This window comes from Triturus cristatus, chromosome 1_1, assembly GCF_964204655.1.
Source record: "Triturus cristatus chromosome 1_1, aTriCri1.1, whole genome shotgun sequence".
In the NCBI taxonomy this organism is placed as follows: Eukaryota; Metazoa; Chordata; class Amphibia; order Caudata; family Salamandridae; genus Triturus; species Triturus cristatus.
In genome coordinates, this window is record NC_140579.1 from 154,771,845 (window position 1) to 154,793,908 (window position 22,064).

A 22,064-nucleotide genomic window follows, 5' to 3' on the forward strand; every position below is an offset into this window, starting at 1 on the left:
TAAAGGATACAAAACATCAGGTGTGCAGGTTCCCGATGGGCTACCGAGAATCACTCTAAAACTAAACTCCCTGAATGGGCGATCATTTGCAGCCTTTTATAGATGCATGTCTTCCACTGTGATCCCTGCTTTTTAGAAAAGGAAACTTGATTTCACTGATTGACTAAAAAGGGACCTATTCATTATTAACACAGTTATAGTGTGCTTTCTTTATTGGACTACATCTGCAAGGCATTTGTGAAATACATTTTTTCTGATTGAATTTTTTTAAGTGTTAAAAACAAAATGTATTTCAACAAGCACTGATTGAGGATAATACCAAAAATATGCATATCCATAGACTGTAAAAAACAAGGTAGAAGGTATTTGCCATCACGGCTAATCATCACAGATGCTTACTTATTCGACTAATCAAGTCAAAATTCATCAATGATAATATTGTACTTATATATGCAATAAAGAGAAAGAATGATAACTATAACACAGAGTATACACAGCTAATCATCAGTAATAATAATATACTTTTATCAGAAATAAAAAGATATACAGATGACTATTGCACAGAGGATATATACCACCAAGTTATTAAAAATATTCATTCCATCTCTGACTAACCCCCCCCTCCCCACCCCCCGTGACCATTGCTCCAGAGGGGCCCAGATCTTCTTTCCTCTCTTTTTGGCTTTTTTGCTAGGGTGACCAGATTCTCAAAACAAAAAACGGGGACAGGTCATAGACATAGAAGTAGGACTACGATTTGCAGTAACCACCGACATAAAAGTAGGACTATTTGACAGCTGTGATAAACATAGAAAAAGGACTACGACAGCTCCCTCCAAGACCGAGATGAAGCATTACAGATGACAAATCAGAGGTCTTTTATCGGCAGTAAGCATTAATTCCATTTAAACAGACTTTGCCTCAACATTTGCTTTAGTCCAAGTTTGTTTTCTTATTAGATAAGTATATATATTGGGATTGTTAACTGAACAATAAAGAAAATTGCACAATCGAAGAGGAGTTTGTGCTCTTGTTTTTGCCATGAGGAAGTGAACGAGTGCATCGCTAGCGAGTTTGATAGATATATATATACACACATATACACACACACACATTCTGTCATCGTCAAAATCAGATACTGCTGTTTGTAGAATACTCCTTCCCATTAAGCACTCCCCCTACGTTCAGCGCAGTTGACTGAAATATAAATAATGTTTGCTTTATTTACGTGGAAACATTTACGCACATTAGCATAGTAAATAGTTTAGAACATATAAGACAGGGCTGGCTTTAGTGCTGGTGGCGCCCTGCGCGACAATGTTTGTTTGCGCCCCCCGCAATGACCACCTCCACCACGGATTCTCTCACTAGCACCCTTTAACAGTGACCAAGTCACCATAACCACACTCTATCAGATGCATTGAATTAGTTATATAGCGCCACTCATACCAGTGTAGGGTGTCCGAGCACTTTGCATCACACACACATTACACAGAGACAATCAATCATACGTGTGTAAATCAGTGTATAGGAAATGTTACATAAGCCAAAGGACTGAAAGTGTAGGAGTCACATGTCATCCATACTGGTAGGCAGTATAGTTTAAGAGTGCTTGGTGTGGAGAAGCACAAACGCAGAGTCGAAAAAGAAACAGCATAGTTGGGAGTTTTCTTTAATATTAAGAATCGATTTCTAGCCAGATTAACCCTTTTTGAAACATTAATCAATGTTCTAATAATGTATACTTTGCAGTGTGTATGCAGTTCTAGGATGAAAGTTAATAGCTCACTATTCTATATTAGGACTTTAAGTTATAAATTGCAAGTAGCAAAAAAATGTCTCTTTTGAAAGCAGTAACCTGCTGATCTGTTTACATCATACACACTCTGTAATCTACTTGGTACACGTTCTTTGCAGCAGGCATATTAACCCTCTGCACTAACTTCAGCCAAGTCAAAACCTCAACTATACAAAATGCTGATCTCTCTCCAGGAAGATAATTAATCACACTCTTGACATTTATGTGAGGCCTGGTAATTGCTGGGGGAAAGAAACGCTACACGGCCCCCCAGGAAGCCAGCACTGGTGCGGATAAAACTCTCAGGGTTAAAATACACGTTGCGGGCTTGCAGGCTGGGAGGGCAAGGATTCCTGGATGATGCAGCTCTGATGCAAGGCAGTGTCCCGACGGTGCTGGTAGGGCTGGGGAGGCGTCACGAAGCTGCTGCTGGATTCTGCTGTAGTTTGAGACTGTCCGACCCTCGCTCGCTTTAAGGCAGAGCAGGGTCACGGTGGATTGCTGCAGGCTGTAAAATCAGGGTCATGCCGGTCACAGGTGGTTCTAACCAGCTGCATGATGACGTAGGTGGCGCTGTGTAGACAAAGAGAAGGGAAATCCCGAGAGAACATGTCTCTCTTCAAAGGATTTCCCTTCCTGCTACAGCGCTCACCTCAGTGACGTCACCAAGCTGTGCAAACAGAGCATGCGCGCAACCGGAACAGTAAAAAACCGGGACATTTCTTTGTTCAACCCGGACACTGTTCTAAAACGGGGACATTTGACTCCATTGGAGTACAGTGTCGGGACACGGGGACATTTCACAAAAAACGGGGACCGTCCGGGCAAAACCGGGACGTCTGGTCACCCTATTTTTTGCCCATTTGACAATATAGGCTGCTTTCTAGATGGAATAGTGAGAGCAGCTTAGCCAACCACTGATGCAATGCAGGAGGGTCAGAAGTGAGCCAGGCTGTGGCAGTGCTAATGGCAGCTACCATCATTGCAATAAACACTAGGTATTGCCCATCAATCCTACCTGTGTTGTCATGCACTCCTGAGAGCTTCAGTTGAGGAGATAATATCACTTCAGGGTGTAGGACGATCTGCAGAAAGCAAGATATCTCTATTTTTAGGGAGTCTAGAGTCTGACAGCTAAAAAACACATGAACAGTCTCTGCTTCCAAACGCTGACAGCGTAGGCAGAATATACCAGTGTCCCTCCCCCAGCTAGCTATTTTAGCCAGAGTGTAGTTGAAGTTAAAAAGTGTTTTTAGGGCGGTGTGGCCTGGAGTCAGCTAAGATGGACGCGTAGGGAGAGAGCTCCGCCGAGGCCGTAACGAAAACCCCTAAATATCCGGCATTATCCTGTCATTTAGCGCGCCTGCTGCGGCCCGCAGTGCCTGTATGCAACTTGCGGCAGTGAGCGGTGTCCAAATCCGGAGGGAAAGTGTCCGGTATCCCTAGTAAAAACCCATCCTGGGGACGGAAGCGCAGAGTGGCTCAAGACCTGGAGGGGCGGGGCTGTGCTTGAGTAGCACGCAGCGGACCCGACGGCTGGAGAGATGGGAGACGGCTGCGTAGCAGAGCCTGTGGATATGCGGCCTGTACCCCGACCGGCAGGTACAGAGATCGGAACCGGCCTGAATGATCCTGGGGGACCGGGCGCCTGCAGTGTGCGGCGGAACAGAGGTGAGCACGGAAGATGTGGTGCTGCACCGGGGGTGCCCAGAGTGAGTGGCGCAGGCAGAAACCCTCCCCCCCGGGTGGCCTTACAACAACCGAGCGGCAGTGCGACTTCCAAATAGACTTTCAGCGCCCCCGGCTGAGGCCGGGCTGACTGCTGGACTGATTTGCCTAGATGGGAATAAGCACCCAGCTGGGCCGCCACATACAGGTGAGAGTGACCAAGGGGAGGACGCCTAACACGTGCAAATGGCTCCATAATAGTCCCCAATTGGTTCCCATGAAGTGCATACCCTCCGGTGCCGGACCACACCATGCGTGGGAAGAGCGCGTGTCCCCCTCCAGAGATCCAGATAGACAGTGGTAGTGCGAGTGCAATACGAAGAGTAACAGCAGTATAAACCTGCACTCCGGTAGCGCCGGCCCTTAAGCCCTGAGACTGAGTGCACTGGGGTCTGGTTGGGGTGTGGGTCCCCTGGAGAGAGCCCCCTGTGGAGGACGATGAGAATAGCGCCCAGAGCATGGCAGAGACAATAATACATCCCGTACGTGGTTTTGTACGGAGCGCAATTGAAGAGAGGCTTGGGCGGGGGGGACCAGCTGAGCCTGTCATATTGGTGACAATTCAGAGCAACATCCTGGGGTCAAGTAGAAGGATTGCAAGAGGGGCATCAATATAATCGTCGGATGCGGAAGTCCAAGACCGCAACGGAATATACGGCACCCCCAACCGCGTCAGCCCCCCTGGGAGCGAGACCTGGCTCAACAGAAAGTTATCCTCTGAGCCACAACCAAAAGTGAGTACCCCACTATAGCGCACGTACCCAAAGACATTGCAAGAAAGGGGGGGGGGGTGCGTGGGGACCGCGATCGCCCTCTGGCCCGAGGGCTGCCCATTGGAACGGGCCCGTATTGGACTCGGACTCCGCCCCTGCCCACAGCCCAGACTCTGCAGGTACCCACGAGACCACTTTAGACTAAACACACAAAGGACAACGTTAAGGCAAAATGAAACCAAAAGTGGGCGCAACGGTGCAGGCCAATAAGCTTGATAAGTATGCAGTCCCGAAACAGTCACTCACCGAAGAAGAGGTTTCCGGTGGTCAGACCGACAACCCGTAACCCTCACTCAGCTCCATAATGGCGGCCATCCAAGTTCTGGGTGCAACATTAGAAACCAAAATAGACAAAGTCTCAATAGAAATGAACCTACTCAGGGCTGATTCGAACAAGACATCGGAGATGGTGACCAAGACGGAAGTAAATATATCGGAACTACAAATCACTACACGCAAGCTCGAAGAGAGAGTCCAACAACTTGTCCACCAGCATCGGCAGGTGGCCCTGAAACTGGAGGATCAGGAAGGACGGGCCCGCCGCAATAACATCCGCTTAGTAGGGGTCCCGGAGGGGGCGGAGGGGCCTAGTGTGGGCCTTTTCCTTGAGGACCTAATCTTAAATCTCCTCAAACCAAAACGACTGTCTAACTACTTTACAGTAGAACGTACGCACAGGGCAACGGTCCCCCCACCGAAGCCAGGAGCACACCCCAGGACAATTATAGCCAAGATTCTAAACTAAAGAGACCGGGATGCCATCCTGCAGGTCGCCAGGCTCCATGGGGACCTCCAGTATGAGAACGTCACCGTGAGATTCTTCCCGGACTTTACCCTCAAGGTACAGTAAGAGCGACGCACCTTTGACGGAGTGAAGCGCACTCAGAGACAGAGGCATCAAATATATGATGTTCTTCCCAGCAAAACTCAAAATCATGGCTAAAGGAAAATCCTGGTTCTTCACCGCTCCAGTGGAAGTGCAGGCATGACTGGACTAAGTGGACTCACGGAAAGACGACCGACACATGGGACAGGATGGAGAGACACCCGTGACGGATCGCCGGGTTCTTCAAGTGGTCGTGAGGGCCGGTCCAAACAAGATCAGTGCTCCTGGCGACCGACATCGAGTCCAATACTCCCGGGCGACAAAGGAGAATGACTTTCCTTCACAGACACCGGACTCAAGACTTGACTTAACAACAGTAAGATGTAATGTTTAAGAGAGATGCTGACAACTGCCTCTTTATAGTGGGCGGGCACTGCAAGTGGGGCGGCGCAGGCGATGCTGCTCACCGTAACTGGGTTGGAGTTGGGCTCCTGGATGCCTCAAGACGGCGTCACCCAGCACACCCATCCACTAGTTGACTTGTTTATTGCTCGACAGGCGCTCTGCTAGTTGGGGACGTGGGTAGTTACGAACCTACGAAGCAGGGTAGCATGGAGGGGAGGAACAGTTTTCAAGGGTTTCCTTTTTGATGTCACAATTTATTGTTTCTCAACCACCAAGGTTCATGCACTGTGGGAATGTTTTCAATGTTAATGTTTTAACAGTTATTGATCTGCAATTCTCGACATACAGTCACTATAGAACAGGGTTCACAATGACCTTCGCTGCTCGCCATGTCACGACCATTAACATTTACAATGACCTTGTCTGATCCAATGACACAACGCACTACACTGCCGACGCGGTCATTCCTCTCTTGGAATGTCAATGGGCTGAGGGACAAGATAAAATGGGGACTGGTGCTACAATATCTGAAACGCATATCCCCGGCAGTTATGATGCTTCAGGAGACACACTTGATGGACTCCATGGGTAAGGCCCTCAACCGGTGGGGGTTTCAGTTGGCGGTACATTCAGAATTCACCACAGGATCCCGGGGGGTGGGGATTTCGATACGAAAACGATTCCCCCTCATTATCCACCACACATTTAAGGATGACCATGGCTGCTTTGAGGCAATCTCGCTTCAATCGGAGGGTCGTATGATCAACTTTGCCTCTCTCTATGTCCCGCCTGCTCTGCAATCCCCCGCCTTTCAAGATTTGGGTAAATTCCTCCTAACACTACCAGACGGAGATTTAATACTAGGGGGAGACTTCAACGTGACCGTAAATGACGCACTGGACCGTACACCTATCCGCCCACAACATCGTGTCAGTTCACCACTGGCCGAATTTTTTGACGCACATGAAATCACCCTGGGTAGGGGGACGAGACAGGGCTGCCCATTGTCGCCCTTGCTGTCCGCATTGGTCCTGGAACCACTGGCGGCGTGGATAAGGTGGGAACCCATGGTCCGGGGTCTAAAATGGAGGGAGGAATGGGAAGATCGTATCTCCCTCTAAGCTGACGATGTATTGCTACATATCTCCTCTCCCGCGCGATCCCTCCATGCGTTACTCAATATCTGCGCAGTGTTTGGTTCAGTATCTGGGTATGCCATTAACTGGGATAAGTCCGTGCTGTACATATTACATGGAAAGCCCCCGCGTCTCCCAAGGGACTGCAAGGTTCAGATAGTCACAGATCGCTTTAAGTACCTTGGCATACATATAACATCGGATCAAGACACATTTTTAGCACTTAACTTACAAGCCCCTTTGCAAAAACTGAAGCTTGACATTAAGCATTGGAAAGCACTACCACTCACCCAGCTGGGTAGAGCGTCTCTCATTAAAATGATGGCCCTGCCCAGGTTTCTATACGTCCTACACAATACGCCGTAATCAGTCCCTGACTCATACTTTAGAGCAGTGAATTCAGAGGTCGCTGCTCTCCTATGGGATAGCAAACCGGCTAGGTTGGCAGCAAATAAACTGGTGCGGAGTTGGTATGACGGCAGGATAGCCTTGCCTGATATCAAAGCGTACTACTGGGCTTCACAACTCACAGTAATCAATCAATGGCTTCACGTACCGGACACAGACCCTACCTACCACCTGGACAGAATGACCCTAGGGAAAGGGGGTGTTAATAGAGCACTTTACAATGATCGGAAGGCCCGTGACCTTATAGGCCCGGCGAGGCATACTATCCGCATATGGCACACGGTAAACAGACATCTGGGCTGGTCGGGCAGACTTACACATCACACACCCTTGTTGGACACACGTCAATTAGGAACTCTAGGTAACATTGAAGGGTTTCAAAAATGGGATCTGATAGGCATCTCCCGGCTAGGGGACCTCTGGCGTAATGGAGAGGTCGTCAGTTTAGCCTATTTGCAAGAGCAGTACACAATGGCCCCGAGCGAACAGTTCAGATATATGCGAATTAAACATGCGATAGAAGCAGCCCTTCCTACTGCTGAGACGCTCCCGGAATCATCCCCTTTAGAGGAACGACTGCTCACCGACTATCTGCATAAACGAGAGACCTCACTAACATATAGAAAAATCATTAATAACCGGACAGATCCACTTGACCGGCTCAGGGAGTCCTGGCAGTCAGAGGTGGGAGTGATGGATGACCCTGACTGGAGTGAGACAATAGCATCGCCTAAGGAGGTGGCACTCTCCTCTAGACTACGATTGGTGCAGTTTAAAATACTGCATAGGACCTATTACACACAGGTTGTACTACACAGGCTGGGGAGGACTCCTGACCCATCTTGCATGCGCCTATGTGGGGACGTAGGTACCTTCTATCACACCTTATGGGGCTGCGCAAGACTTGTACCGTATTGGGAGGCAGTGGTAAGAACCATCACAGAGGTCACCGAGAAGCATGTCCCGCTAGAGCCTAATGTTGCCTTCTCAAAGTCTGGGGACCGACAGACCTTAACCACGCCGAACGCCAATAGGCAACGACGAGCATGACAATAGCTAAACGGAATATTGCGAAAAAGTGGGGAGTAGAGTCTGTACCAACGTTATTGAATTGGTGTAAAGTTATGGATTTGGTCATGGTAGCGGAAAAGACCAATTTTATTAATAGGAAATGCCCTAAAAAATGGGGAAGAGTGTGGGGAAAATGGAATGTATATAGGGGAAACATCTGCATGCCTCCAGAGGAAGACAGCGACTCGGATGAGGACATGTAGTAATAGTAAAGGCATATATGCATCAATGTAGAACTGTATGTCGATTGTCTGTAAAGAAGTGACATTAAGAATGTAAAATTGTATACGCAGATCAATGTTGTTTTCAAGAAACTTTAATAAAAAAATTATATATTAAAAAAAAAGTGTTTTGAAATGCTGTGGCCGCAGCCCCGCAGAAAATAATAGCATATGGCCAAGTTCTAATGACTCATAGAAGTAGCACTCAGTGGACCCAACCCTTCGCGTCCAGTTGCCTGACTGTTTCTCAAGATCATCAGACACAAAGCCCCCCAGATACTCCTAGATCTGACTTATCCTACATTCTGCAGTGTTGTGGAGTAATTAAAGTAATATTTCTTTATTAAATCCAGTTGTTCCGTCACACTTTCTGGTTAAAAAGCTTCCTAAACTGTAGATATTTTCAAAAGTCTCTCTTATTGAGACCAAACTCAAGTTGCAGCTCCCCGAATGACAGCAATTGGTTATTTACAAAGAGGTCACCGCATTTTTACTTCCATTTTGCTTGCTAAGGCAATATGAATTGTGGAAAATCGTTGGTAACGCCTAGGACTGCCACATGGGGGTATTACAATTAAATCTCCCTATGCGAATCTTCTTCCTGACTATCCCCCATATTTTATATGCAGCTAATAAGATCTTGAATTTTACTTTTTTATAGTCGCTGGGTTCTGCCATTTTCAAAAAGAGAGCCTTAGAGTCCTCCCTTACCAACAATTCATAATATGCTGGGTGTCATCTCCGCCACGTGGGAGTCATACTGCTATCCCCGAGTAGAGAATTCATATATTGTAAAGTGGCATTCCACTAATAAAACCTGATTTTTGGAACAGCCCAACCACCTCTATCTTTAGGCAGTATCATGAACTTTAAGGCCCTCCTGGCTTTAGCATAAGACCAGATGAAACTAGTAGATAACTCTTCCATTTTTTAAACCTGTGTTTTTCGAATGCCAGTGGTACAGAGCTGAAAGGGTACAGCTCTTTGGGCAAATATAGCATTTTGATGATATTTCAAAAGCTAATTATCGTATGACAGAGATTATCCATTCTTCTAAAGTCCTGCTTAGTTTTATGACGTACTGGAGCAAGATTTATTTCGACTACCTGATCTATATTAAGGTTAACATTAACCCTTATGTACACTGCCTGGTCCACAACCTGATCATCCTCGGATTGTACATGATCGTTGAGTACCAAATGTGTCTTATTCCAGTTCAGAAAATAGCCAGAAATCTTCCCAAAAATTAACGCTTTCTTTTCCAGCTCCTGCATAGCCCCTTTTCGGATCAGACCTTACCACTGCAAGTGGTAAATATATAGAGTGAATAGTAGAGGTGAACAAGGGCACCCCTGCCTTGTACCCGTGCATATTTGCAGAGGGTCAGATTCCACCCCCCCATAATTTGGAATCTCGCTGTTGGATTCTCATAAACAGCATGGCTAGCTGTAATAAATCCAGCGCCAAATTTATGCCATCTCAGCACCGCCACCCGATCAAAATCCTTCTCGAAATCTAGAAGGACATAGGGGCCCCAGCACATTTGCCCAGTCTAATAGAGTTATAACTTGTCTAACATGGTCGGTCATTCCACGACCACATTTGAAACCATGTTGTCTGGGGGAGTAGTTTGTTGATAATACGGGTTAACCTGACTGCCAACATTTTTTAATGTAGTTTGGTATCACTGTTAAACAGGGAGATGGGTCTGTATGACCCAGAATCGTAAGGGGATTTCCCTTTTTTCATAAAGAGCACTATATTAGTAGTACCCCCGTAAAACCCCAGTCATGTCCTCTTCTAGGACAGACAGAAACACTTTATAGAACTCAAGCATAATTTTGTCCGTAACTGCTGCTTTGCTGGAAGTAAGAGCCTTAAAGTGCTTTTGTAATTTCCTTCTGGGAAAAGGGGGCTCCAAAGGGGCCTGATCTTCTAAATTAACTCTGGTACACCGAGTAGCCTACAAATACTTAAAAATACTCTGCTCATTCGTCAACACTTACGCTTGGTACAGTTCTTTGTAAAAGTTTCTGAAAACCTCCAAGATAGCCTCAGGGGTGTTGGCTAACTGCCTGTCCTTGTCTCTAATCTCAGTTATTTTGCCATAGACATTTTGTTGCCTGGCCCAGGGCTTCAGTAATCGACCAACTCTTTCATTATACTCATAGCACTCTATTTTACATGCCATATGTTTTCTGACGACCCCTGCTGAGGCATTCTTGATAGTCGATTTAATCGCTGCTAGTTTGTGCATAATCTGTTGGAGTTCACCCCCTTCAGAAGTTGCCTTAATCAATTGAGCCTCTGCATCCAATAACTCACTACATTTATCGCTCAAAAACTCGGCAAGGGTCCTTTGCCGATTATGGCTAAAGCAGAGTGTCTTCCCCCCTAATTCCAGCCTTCAGTGTCCCAGACCATGCCAACTGAGGAACCTCCCCTATTTCTTTCCAAAAATTCGGGAATGCAGTCCTTCATGAAACATAATCTTAACTAGACAGTAACCCACTACCAAATGACCACATCTGTGAGAAACCTTTCCTGCTCAGGGTAGTTATTTCCATAACCAGCAGATTGTTATCCAACAGGACCCATGGATGCTTCTCTATTTGCAACCCACTGACCAGGCTTGGAGAGATGAGGAAATAATCTAACATGACATGCTTCCTATGCGGAACAGAGAAGAGCTTATAACCAGGAACTGAAGCCTTAAGCTTGTGCCAAATATTCACCAGGCCCTGATTCAGCGTCAGATTCTGAAATGGTTGATAAAGCCTGGATTCCTGCCAGAATAATGCCCATCAGAAAAATTCACTTGCATATTCCCTATTTTTTTTTTTTAACCATTCTTTTTATTAAATAATGACCGGTGAATGGTAGGGTACAGTGGAGCCATGCAGTTAACACTTCGCACAATGTATGAATGGAAGGATATACAGACAGTACATATGAGAGGAACATCACGGCAAAATAGGGTCATCATGATCAACATTTCGAGGTGGTGCGCGGATCTCTCCTCTAAAAGTGTTCCATGGGTTCCAAATAAGTGACCACTTCCTAGGGCACCCTCTTGCCAGATACACTGTCTTTTCTCTAAACATACACCAATCGAGATTTTTCTCCCAACCTTCCAATGTGGGTGTGTGAGCTGCCCCCCACAGTTGAGCGATATTTTGTTTTGCCAGCATGTTCCCCAGAGTGGCCTACTGGGTCTGTGAAGTGTTTAAGTCCGTGGGCTCCCAGATGTTCAGGAGGCACCGTCTCACCTCGGGGCGGAGGGAGACATGTAATACTTTGTTAATTGTGTCAATCACTTGATGCCAAAAGAGGTTGATATGTGAGCATTCCCAGATGATGTGCATAAATGTTCCGGTAAGGCCACATCGCCGTCTGGATTCCCCTGCCTCCGACCACCCCATGTGGACTAATCTAGATCCTGTTATGTAGGTTCTATGGAGGATCTTTAGCTCAACCAGTCGCAAACGTGCCGGGATGGTCACCACTTTGGGGGAGGAAACCGCTGCCTGCCAATCTTCATCGTCAAGCTCTACCCCATCCTGCACCCACTTATCTCGCAATCATGTGAGGGGGTCTGCCATGTGGTTGATTAGCTTTTTGTATATTAATGATATTGTTTTATCTGGGAGGTATCCATCTAAGACTCTGTCCTCCAAGGGGGAGGCCTCCGGGGGATTGGCTCCTCTAGGCAATGAAGACTGAAGCGAATGTGAGACCTGTATATAGTGAAAGCACTCAGTATCCGCCAAATCATATTCACTCTGAAGCGCGCTGAAGGACTTAATTTCCCCCCTTCCCCAAACATCTTTAATCACTGAGATCCCAATAAGGTCCCACTTATCGAACCCCTTCATCCTCCACAGGTCGCCCAACTTCTCTGAATCCCAAAGAGGGGTGGCTAATGTTAGTCTGTTTTTCCACCCAAGAAAATTCGTAACATCGTGCCAGATTTGAACCGAATGCTTCGTGGGGCCTGTTAGCTGAAACCGCTGAGGGCGGGAGTATAGCGCCCTACCATACGTGCCGCCCGGAAGGAGCCATCTGTCCATGGCATAACCTGGGTCATCCGCCCGACCATATGTGCCATGGTTGATAGCTGCCATATGAGAGGCCCAATAGTATTTCTTAATATCCGGGAGGCTAATGCCCCCATCATACCAATGTAACGTGAGCTTATTCAAGGCGATTCAAGGCCTTCCGTCCCATAATAAGTCCCTCTGTAGGCTCTCAACCTCCCTGAAATATTGTGCTGGAACTAGATCTAGGGTATTTTGTAGGGCATACAAGAACCGTGGTAATGCCATCATTTTGAACAGAGTAGCTCTGCCCAAAAGAGAAATGGGGAGAGTCTTCCAGCTAGCAATGTCACTTTTAAGTCTACGAAGAGGGGGAAGGAGATTCTGGGCATAACGGACCGAGGGTTCCAGCGAGACAAAAATCCCCAAATACTTAAATCCATCCAAGTTGATTTGTATTGGGCAGTTCCGTAGAGGGACGGGAGGGTCCCCACTAAGAACAAACAACAAGGATTTACCCCAATTAATGGAAAATCCCGAAAATCTACCAAAAACTGCGAGAATGTCCAGCATCGCTGCAAGCGACTTCCTGGGGGAGGCCAAATAGAGTAAGACGTCATCTGCATACAAGGATATGCGGTCCTCCCAGCCGGGTGACCACCACAAACCCCTTATCAATGGGTCCCAACGAATCCAGGCGGCAAGGGGTTCTAAGGCCAGGGAAAAGAGAAGGGGGGATAGTGGGCAACCCTGACGAGTTCCCCGACCAAGCACAAAGGAGGCTGAAACCTTATTGTTTACCACAACTTGAGCCAGTGGTTCCGAGTATAAAAGACGTACCCACTGAATGTACTTCGGGCCAAGTCCCAGTTTCGCAAGAACGGCCCACAAGTACGGCCACTCGATGGTATCGAAGGCCATAGTTGCGTCCAACGATACGATCACGGCCGGTTCCCGAAGGGTATGGACTCTGGCTATCACCCCATGAACCCTACGCAAGTTCAAGGCTGTATTTCGATGCGGCATAAAACCGGATTGGTCCGGGTGTACTAAGCCACCAATCACCTTCACCAAACGGTTAGCTAAGAGTTTGGCCAAGATCTTAGGTTCAGTGTTTAAAAGAGAGATGGACCTATACGAGGCACAGTCGGATTTGGCCATCCCTTCCTTGTGGATGGTGACAATAGTTGCTATTCTTTGTTCCCGGGGCATCATTCCCACTTCCCTAGATTCTTCAAACATAGACTTTAAATAGGGGGCTAGCTTATCCGGTTTCAGCTTGTAGAGCTCAATGGGAAGCCCATTTGGGCCCAACGCTTTCCCAGAATCCAGGGAGCAGATCGCTTATGCGATCTCATCGGTTGTAAGAGGGCTATCCATAAAATTCAGGTCATCAAGGGAGAGACAATGAAGCTTGATATCTTGCAGTAGGTTCTGAGAGTCCTCTACAGTGCGGGAGGAAACCGCTGTATATACTGAGTGGAAATGTTCCGCAAACCGGTCCACTATGTCCTGTGGCTCTGTGATTGAGACACCTCCTTGCACCCTGAGCTCCGGGACCAATCGACTCGCCCATTCCTTTCTGTCTAGTCACACTATCAGCTTCCCGGCTTTGTCTCCCAAGTCATAAAGTCTGCCTTGCTGCTCTCTACTCTGGGCCGTGGCTCTTTCTGAGGTCAATGCTTTATAGTCGTGCTGTTTCAGACTCAGCAGATGGAGCTTCTCCGGCGTGACACCCGACTCCAAGTCCCTTTCCAGTCTATATATGTCTGCTTCAATCTCAAGGACCGCTTTTTGTCTGTCCTTCTTGGAGCCAGATATCAATGACAGGGCTTGTCCCCGAATTACAGTTTTAAATGCTTCCCATAGGGACCGCAAAGAGGACACTGACCCTTCATTTTCTGAAAAAAGTTGTCAATAGCTTTAATTGGCTCTTTACGGATCTTGGGGTTACGAAGATACCAGGGGTTGATTGGGGCCAATCTACCGACTCCACCCATACTTATGTGCAAGCGGACCCAAATAGGCGAGTGGTCTGAGATACCTCTGGCCAAGTGCTTAATTTCATTGATATATATGGCTTAGTCTAGGAGGGAGAGACTGTTGTGCGCCCCAGAGTGAAAGGTGTGCTGAACTTGATCTGGATGATATACTCTCCAGCCATCAACCAGTCCCATCGCCTCAAGGAAGTCCGGCAGCCAACGGGCAGACGGTCGCACCTCTCGAGGGGGATATCTATCCAATGTACCAGAGACCACTGCATTAAAGTCCCCCCCCCCCCCCCCCCAAGACCAGGAGCCCATCCAGAAGTGTGAGCAAGGCTGAGCCAAGATCGGCAAACGTTGTACCCTGTAGGCCTGGTGGAACATAGACAGACAAAGGTGGTGGGCCGTCCCTCCCATACCCCGGATATACCAACATATCTGCCTCTATCATCAACCTGTGTGGAGTTGATTGTCAATGGGAAGGTGTTCTTCATCATAATACCTACGCCCCTAGATCCTGATGTGAAACCAGAGTGTGCAATGAGTTTGTATCCTCCCCTACATGAATTTCCAACCAGATGTGTTTCCTGGAGCAGGACTATGTCCGGAGAGTGCCTCTTAATGTATAGGAGAAGCACGCTTCGTTTGATTTTATCACCTAAGCCGTTAACATTCCAACTCAAAATCTTTACTTTTTTATCCCCCATCCTGCCTGCAATGCGAACCGTAAGTCAAGAAGCCCTTGGCTTGTATTCTTTCTGCGACTCCTCTGCACATGCACCCATACATTGCACCGAAAAAATAACTGTACCAAATAACAAACAACCCCCCACCCCGCTGCCCTGCACTTTGGGCTCAGAACTGCCCATCGGGAACCTGTAGAGTGCCTGTCGCCCTAACGAGAAGTTCAAAGGAAGAAAAAAATGGTGGAATAGTGTGCTCCGTGTCCCTGCCCCTAATTATGTGAAGTGTGACACTCCTGATAGAAAGGAAACTTAAACATATATCATATCCCCAGCTCCCGCAATGAAACTTAAATGCCCCGGCCCACTCCACATCAAAATCCCCGTTACTCAGTTCTATGTCGTCATCCCCAGAGTTCCAATGGAGGCTGGTTCGATGCATGCCTATCCTCCGTCATCTCCATCCGCCCGATTCTTTGCTTCGCGATGTTCAATCCACACTGCCACTGCTTCAGGCTGTTCGAAGACCCACGCTCTTCCCGCTGCTTCAACTCGAAGACGAGCTGGAAACAGCATTGAGTATTTTAGACCCCTTTCTCTCAGGTCACGTTTCACAGAAAGGAAGGACCGCCTCTGATTCTGTACTCTCTGCGTGAAGTCCGGAAAGGAGATATCCGCATCTTCATAGCGAAGGGGGGCCCCCGCTCTGGAATTTTGGAGAATAACATCTCTGTCCCGATAGTTCAAGACCCGAGCTAGTATGGGCCGTGGGGGAGCGCCCGGCCTGGGACGGCCGCCCGGGACCCTATGTGCACGTTCAATGACAAAAAAATTGCTGAGGCCTTTGGGCTGCAGGTGTTTAAGTATGAGGTCCTCAACAAACAGGTCCGGAGATTGCCCCTCCGATTTCTCCGGAACTCCTAGGATGCGGACAATATTGCGGCGGAGCCGGCCTTCATAGTCATCCAGCTTGAGATCAGTGTACTTGCGAGAGTCCTGGAGGTCCTGCACCTCTCTTTGTAGTTGCCGGACATCATCCACCAGGCCGGAGGTCGTTATTTCCACCTGCTTGACTTTTTCACTGAGTTTCCCTAGGTCAGCCCTAATAAGATTGATGTCGATTGCCATGGTGTCCATTTTGTGTTCCAGTGAGGTTTTGACCCCAGTGATAGCCTCCAGGACATCCTTGAGCGACGGCTCTTGTCCCTCGTCCACCGGTTTTTCCTGAACTATCTCTCCGGACAGCCGGTTCTGCTGGGCATCTTTTAAAACGATGTACCTGTCCAGTTTATTCGTCTGGACCAGCTTTGTCCCACGGGACCCGGAACCTTTGACGCGATCCATCAGGGTGTGGAAGATATGGCCCAACGGGGCCGAAGTACCGGGGGAGGGCAAAGGCACTAATCTGACAATACACACCAGTAAGGTCAACTATGCAAAGTATCAGCGACCGAGGCGCGGGCCCCCGAGGCCTGAAGTCAAGTTTTTCCCCCTCCAGGGGGCGAGACCTGCAACCCAGGAAGACTGCGAAGGACCGCCGGTTGAGAGGGTTTGGGGGGGACCCTCACCTCAGTGCCTTAATGGACTCAAGTCGTGGTCCCCAGTATCTCTCCTGCTGCATCCATTCACAACTGTAGAGCAGGCTGAAGAAGATGTGCCACTCACAGGGGCACACTGCCCCCACCAGCAGGGGCACGGCAGGCACACCCTGTGCCGTACTCTCTGATTAGTGTCCCCTCCCCCTCACCAGTCTCCAGGTGTAGAGGTGTAATCACCGCTGCAGCCACGGGTTCCAGATGTCTCTGTAAAGTTTTAACTGTGGTGGTCCTGGTGTCACTGTAAAACCCCAGCCTCACACTCAAATTCAGGCACCTCTGACAGTGCAGGAGTGGGGGGGGTAGTTGTGCCAGCTAGCCTTCTCCTGAGCTGAGTGAATATGATGCCACCCCGATCCAGGCGCCCGACATTTCCTCCCTCGTGGGGGCAATCAGGAGGAGCGACTTTCGTCCGGCGCGCTCCTCGTATGCTGCAGTGTTTTTATGGCACCCGCTCTAAAATCACAAGTGTTGCTCACCGCCGCAGCTCCGGGTCCCGGGGGCTTCCTCCGCTGGCTGTTGTTGCGGTGGCGCCTCCATAGCACGGCGCCCCCGCGTGAAGGCAGCAGACCGGGTCGAGCTAAACCGCGGCTCCCGCCGCCACTATGGGTCCCGGCTCACATGTTCGACGAAGGCCTCAACCCTCCAGGGCTGAAATCTCGGCTCTCCCAGCAGCTGGACGGACCAGGGCTGGCGCGCTGAAAACCGCTGCCGCTTAGGTCTCGGGAGCTGCCATGGGATGACACCAGAATGCAGTCAGGATAGACGTTGGGGCAGGGACCCACGGAGGAGCAAGTGCACTACGCGGCCATCTTAGCCCCGCGTTCAGCCACGCCCCCCCCATATTCCCTATATTGATGTTCAAGTCCACACAAACAATAATCAGTGTCTGCCATAGTGTCAGCTCAGATTGGAGATTTAGATGGAGCAGAGCATGGCTACCCACTCCTCAAAGTGACATTCAGCTACTACCCTCCTGCCATATTTATCAGCGGTGCTGCGAATTAGCCTACAAACATTCCTACGTGACAATATGTTCATCCTTGTGTATTTGTGCCCTGTGCAATGCACCCCAGAAGATTATATACTTGCATTTCCACCAGGTTCTTCCTACCCCCCAATTATGTGTTTCCTGTAGACATACTACATCTGCCTGCAACAGTTTCAATCCTTCTGCTACATTTCTTCTTCTTGTTTGGTCATTAAACCCACAGATATTATGGTAGCAATATGTACATGGGCTCTGTGAGTCATATATACAGATTTAATGTTTCAAGCTACACAGACTCGTCCATGAACTACCCTCGAACTGAAGATTCAACTTAAACAATGGTTGGCTGACACTGTCAGCCTGGAACTTAGTGATCCTCTCATCCCGATCCACTTCTCTTGTGATTACCACCCTGCACGCTTGCCAAACCATCCAACCCTCCCCATAAAGCCCCCTCAACCACCAAACCCTCACGCTACCCCTCCCATTCCAACTATTTAAGGCAATCCGACCGAAGTCTGAGTGATGGCTCACGTGCTTGCCCTCCCTCCCAGCATGAATATAAAGCTGTGCGAAAAAAAAACGAAACCCAAATCTAATAAAGTCATCTCTATGTAAGAGACCTAACCCCTCCTGTTAAGGTCAGATGCATCCTTAAGTAATCACACAGCCTTAATATCCACCCCAAAAAGAGGGGGAGGGGGAAGCAAAAAATGGGGGGGGGGGGAGAATGAGAAGAACAAGAAGAGATTCTTGGAGACTTTCACCAACCCACACCTCCCTTGTAAGTCAGCCCTTTAGACCTGACCCAGCAGCCTCAGTCCCCGAGTTCATCTAGCAATAATTTTGCCTTGATTTCCGAGGTAAAAATTCGATTTGATTCTTAAAGAAGATTTTAAGCCGAGCAGGGTTCAGCAAATAGGCCTCAGCAACCTTATCTTGACATGGCTTTATAAGTTGTCTTAGTCTCAGACGGCACTCAACGGTGACATGGCATAAGTCCAGCCTTGTAAAGAAAGAGCAGCCTTCAAAGCTTTGCTTTGGCGTCAGGGAATGCCTTCAAAACAGCCCGTCTTAGTAGATAATTACCAAAAATCATTATGACACCCCTAGGCCTGGAAATATCACTTCCCTGTGATTGACTCTGATTTTTCAGCATAAGAGGGAATTGATGGACCCTCTGTACCTCCAGGTCCAAGTTCCAGTTGGAGAAAGTTCTCTAAAACAGCTTGACTACAAAAGACTTGATGTCATTGCCCTCCATTCCCTCTTCAAGGGCCAGAATTTGCAAATTGTTGCATCGCTGTCTGTTCTCTTAATCCTCAAGCTTCCATTTCATGTCCAGGATCCGAGATTTTTGGGCCTCCGACTCACCCGTAAGACTTGTCAGGTCTGTCTCTCCTATTGAAGTGCGGGTTTCCACTGCAGAGATCCTTCTGCCAATTTTAGTGCAGGCTTTAAAGATCTTTCAAATTGCTCCATGGAGTTTCTTCATCACCACCCTTGCCTTACGCCCATCAGGGCAGGTTTCTTCCTGATGCTGTTTAATAGACCGATAAATCAGCTCCAGTGTCGGCTCCACTGCAGGGCACCAGTGAAATTCTGCTGCATTTTAGGAGGATCAACGTGCATCTGCTGCATTGATGAATAATCGCATTTTAGTACGGGGACAGTTGGATTCCCCCATTTCTCCCCTTCAGCTGAGTGCTGATTTTTAGACCATCTCTGGAGCTTTGCAAACTTAGATACTGTGGCTAGGCTCAGCTCTTCCGATGAGCCGCGTGTTGTTAGATCCAAGGGTGCTACCGAGTCCACCTCTTCAGGGCTTAGGAACTAAGACCCTCTGTCAATGAAAAAAACTTGCCAAAGAGAGAGAGCGGAATCTTGATTACTGTACTAGCATTACATTATTTGTATATGTCCCCAGTTTTAAATGAGAAAACAATACAAGCCATTTTTTCTCATTTAAAACTAGGGACATATACGAATAATTTAATACTAGTAGAGTAATCGAGATTCCTCTCTGTCTCTTCGGCAATCAATTGTTTAGCTAAAGTCATGATGGACAGATAAACCTGTCTGAAACAACTTTCTTTCTTTGAAGCATTTATAGATTTGTCCAGTGCTTTCAACAAAATCGATAGACCCACCTTTTAGAGAAATCTATAAAATATGGTAATTCCAGACACCCTCCTGCGCCTCTTGGTAGAGCAACGCTTGCGTGCCCCTATAGACTGTTAGTAGATTCACTTATTGTTAGCGTATTGGGGTGCAAAATGGCCCTGAAATAGGGTTGTCTTTTGGACCATTCCTGTCTTTTGGTTTGTTGTTGCGGTACTTGAGCCATTCATGTCACATACACTGTATTTTGGACGTACTCAAGGAACTTTGTTTCAGCCACCAGCCGCCTTTGCTTCTTAAGACCAGGACACTTCAGCTATTGACTTGGAACATTGTCATTCACATCTTACTTAGATCAGACCATATGATTATGTTTTCAGCTGTTTGGTTGTGTCTTTTCCATTGCACTATATGAGGGACTATTTTGCATCTGAAAAGTACATAGTATATTTAGCTATTTGTCTCATTCGTGCACTGTATACAAAAGTAATCTCTTTTATGGTTTTGCAACAGATATTTTTCATTGCTTGTGTTGACAATTGAACATGAGCATCAAACCTTTAAACTCTCCCAATATTGGTTCATTATATCTCTCAGATCGTCGAAACCAACTATCAACGAGACCCTCCTTCTCTCTGTCAGCAGGTGCTAGGGAATTCATCTTTCTGATGCATGCTTCCAACATTATTTGTTTATAGATGACCCTTGAAGTCTACAACGAAAATTGAATAGATTAGAAATTACATAGTGTCAAACTGTCGACCAGTGACACAGTCATTGAGCATGGTTTTTCTAAAAAAAATGTTGGTTTCCTAAAGATACATGGGTCTAGGAAACCATTGATTTAATGGTATGAGTTGTCACTGATATTTGGGGATTCCTTTTTGTTTGTTTTCAAAATACCTTGAGATACAGACCACTGAAAAGGGGCTTCTAAATATGGTAAAACAGCAGATAGAGGCGCTTGAGCTAGAATTCCTGCTATTGTATGGCATGGCATTAACTTTATTCTAGACAAATTAAGCTAGTGCTTGATGAAGGCAATCGTTGGAGGAGGTTCTTGTCCATGTGGAAGAGCCTTTCAATAGAAGCAATTTGTCTTGAAATAGCAATGAAAGTAAGTAGCATACAGTCATGTGGTGAGATCCTGGTATAATTAAAAAGGGAAGAAGTCCTGCCCCTCTTGTGCCCCACCACAGGTGATAGCTGCAACTAGCAAAAACAGACACTGCCGCCTGGGAACAGCAATGTTGTTCCTGTTAACATTTCACGTTTTACTTACTCTTGCATTCCATTAGATTATTTGCTTTTTCCTGGAGGGGGTGTTTGTGTAATATTTTCATGCAACACATTACTTGAGTATAGAGCAAGAGTCGCTCCTATGTAGCTGTCTGAGTTCAGGCTGAGGCTGGGCCACGATTGAGAGCTGTGAGGTTCAGGCAGAATGCAGTGCAAACTTCTCACAGTGCCTGTCACCAGGCCAAAAAGGGGTTTGGAATGAATGCTCCTCCAGTTTTATCTGTGGCCCCTTGTGTGCCCCCCCCCCCCCCTAAAAATCATGGCTAGAGACGCCAGTGTTTCCAGGTCAAGGCCTCCTTCCTTCATAGGCTGTGGCTCCAGGTCAACAGCTGGAAATTCACCACCTCCAGGACCCAGAAAGGTTGGATGTAGTGCAATGCAGTGTATTCATGTTCCCTTACCCTACTCCTACTCTACCAGAACCAATCTGCATGGAATGGCAAGGCAGATAAATGTGGGGCAGATGTGGGGGGGGTGCATGTGTGTGTGTGTGTGTGTGGTTTGAGCATTTCAAGGCACATTGTGGTATTGACTCTCCTCTAGAGAATATCTTAAACACATCATCTGATGTACTTGAAGAGCAATGTGGAAGAGATTAGCATATGAGGGATTATTGCACTGGTTGAAACATGGTATAGCAGATGGGGAGATAACTAGGACAGATCATGCCACTGGAATGCATTTCAGGATGGAGGGTTAGCTCAGGCACATTTTGCACTGACTGTAATTTGGAGGGATAATACTGGCTAATTTTGGCATTGTCTGGCTAACCTGGCATACCTGTGGAACATCGTGATATTGATGATTATCGTATGTGGAAGAAACAGGCACTTGTCTTCATTGGCATATGGTGATATCTGGGCACAGTATGGCACACTCTTGCATCTAATAGAATATTAATAAGGTGCCAATCACCAGCGCAGAGCTAATTTATTAGATCTCACCTAGGCAGCACTTGCGCTGTCTCTTCGAGACATGGTGTATTCA

General features: G+C 47.4%; 1 long non-coding RNA gene across 1 annotated transcript in view; it reads left to right on the top strand.

Annotated features, from left to right (window-relative positions):
* The first annotated feature begins 3,088 nt into the window (after nt 1-3,088).
* Nucleotides 3,089-22,064, top strand: part of LOC146869878 (uncharacterized) — a 93,944-nt gene continuing 74,968 nt past the window's right edge. Inside the window, exon 1 of the long non-coding RNA XR_014968032.1 lies at nt 3,089-3,674. This is a non-coding gene — a long non-coding RNA (uncharacterized LOC146869878). The remainder of the gene's footprint in view (nt 3,675-22,064) is intronic.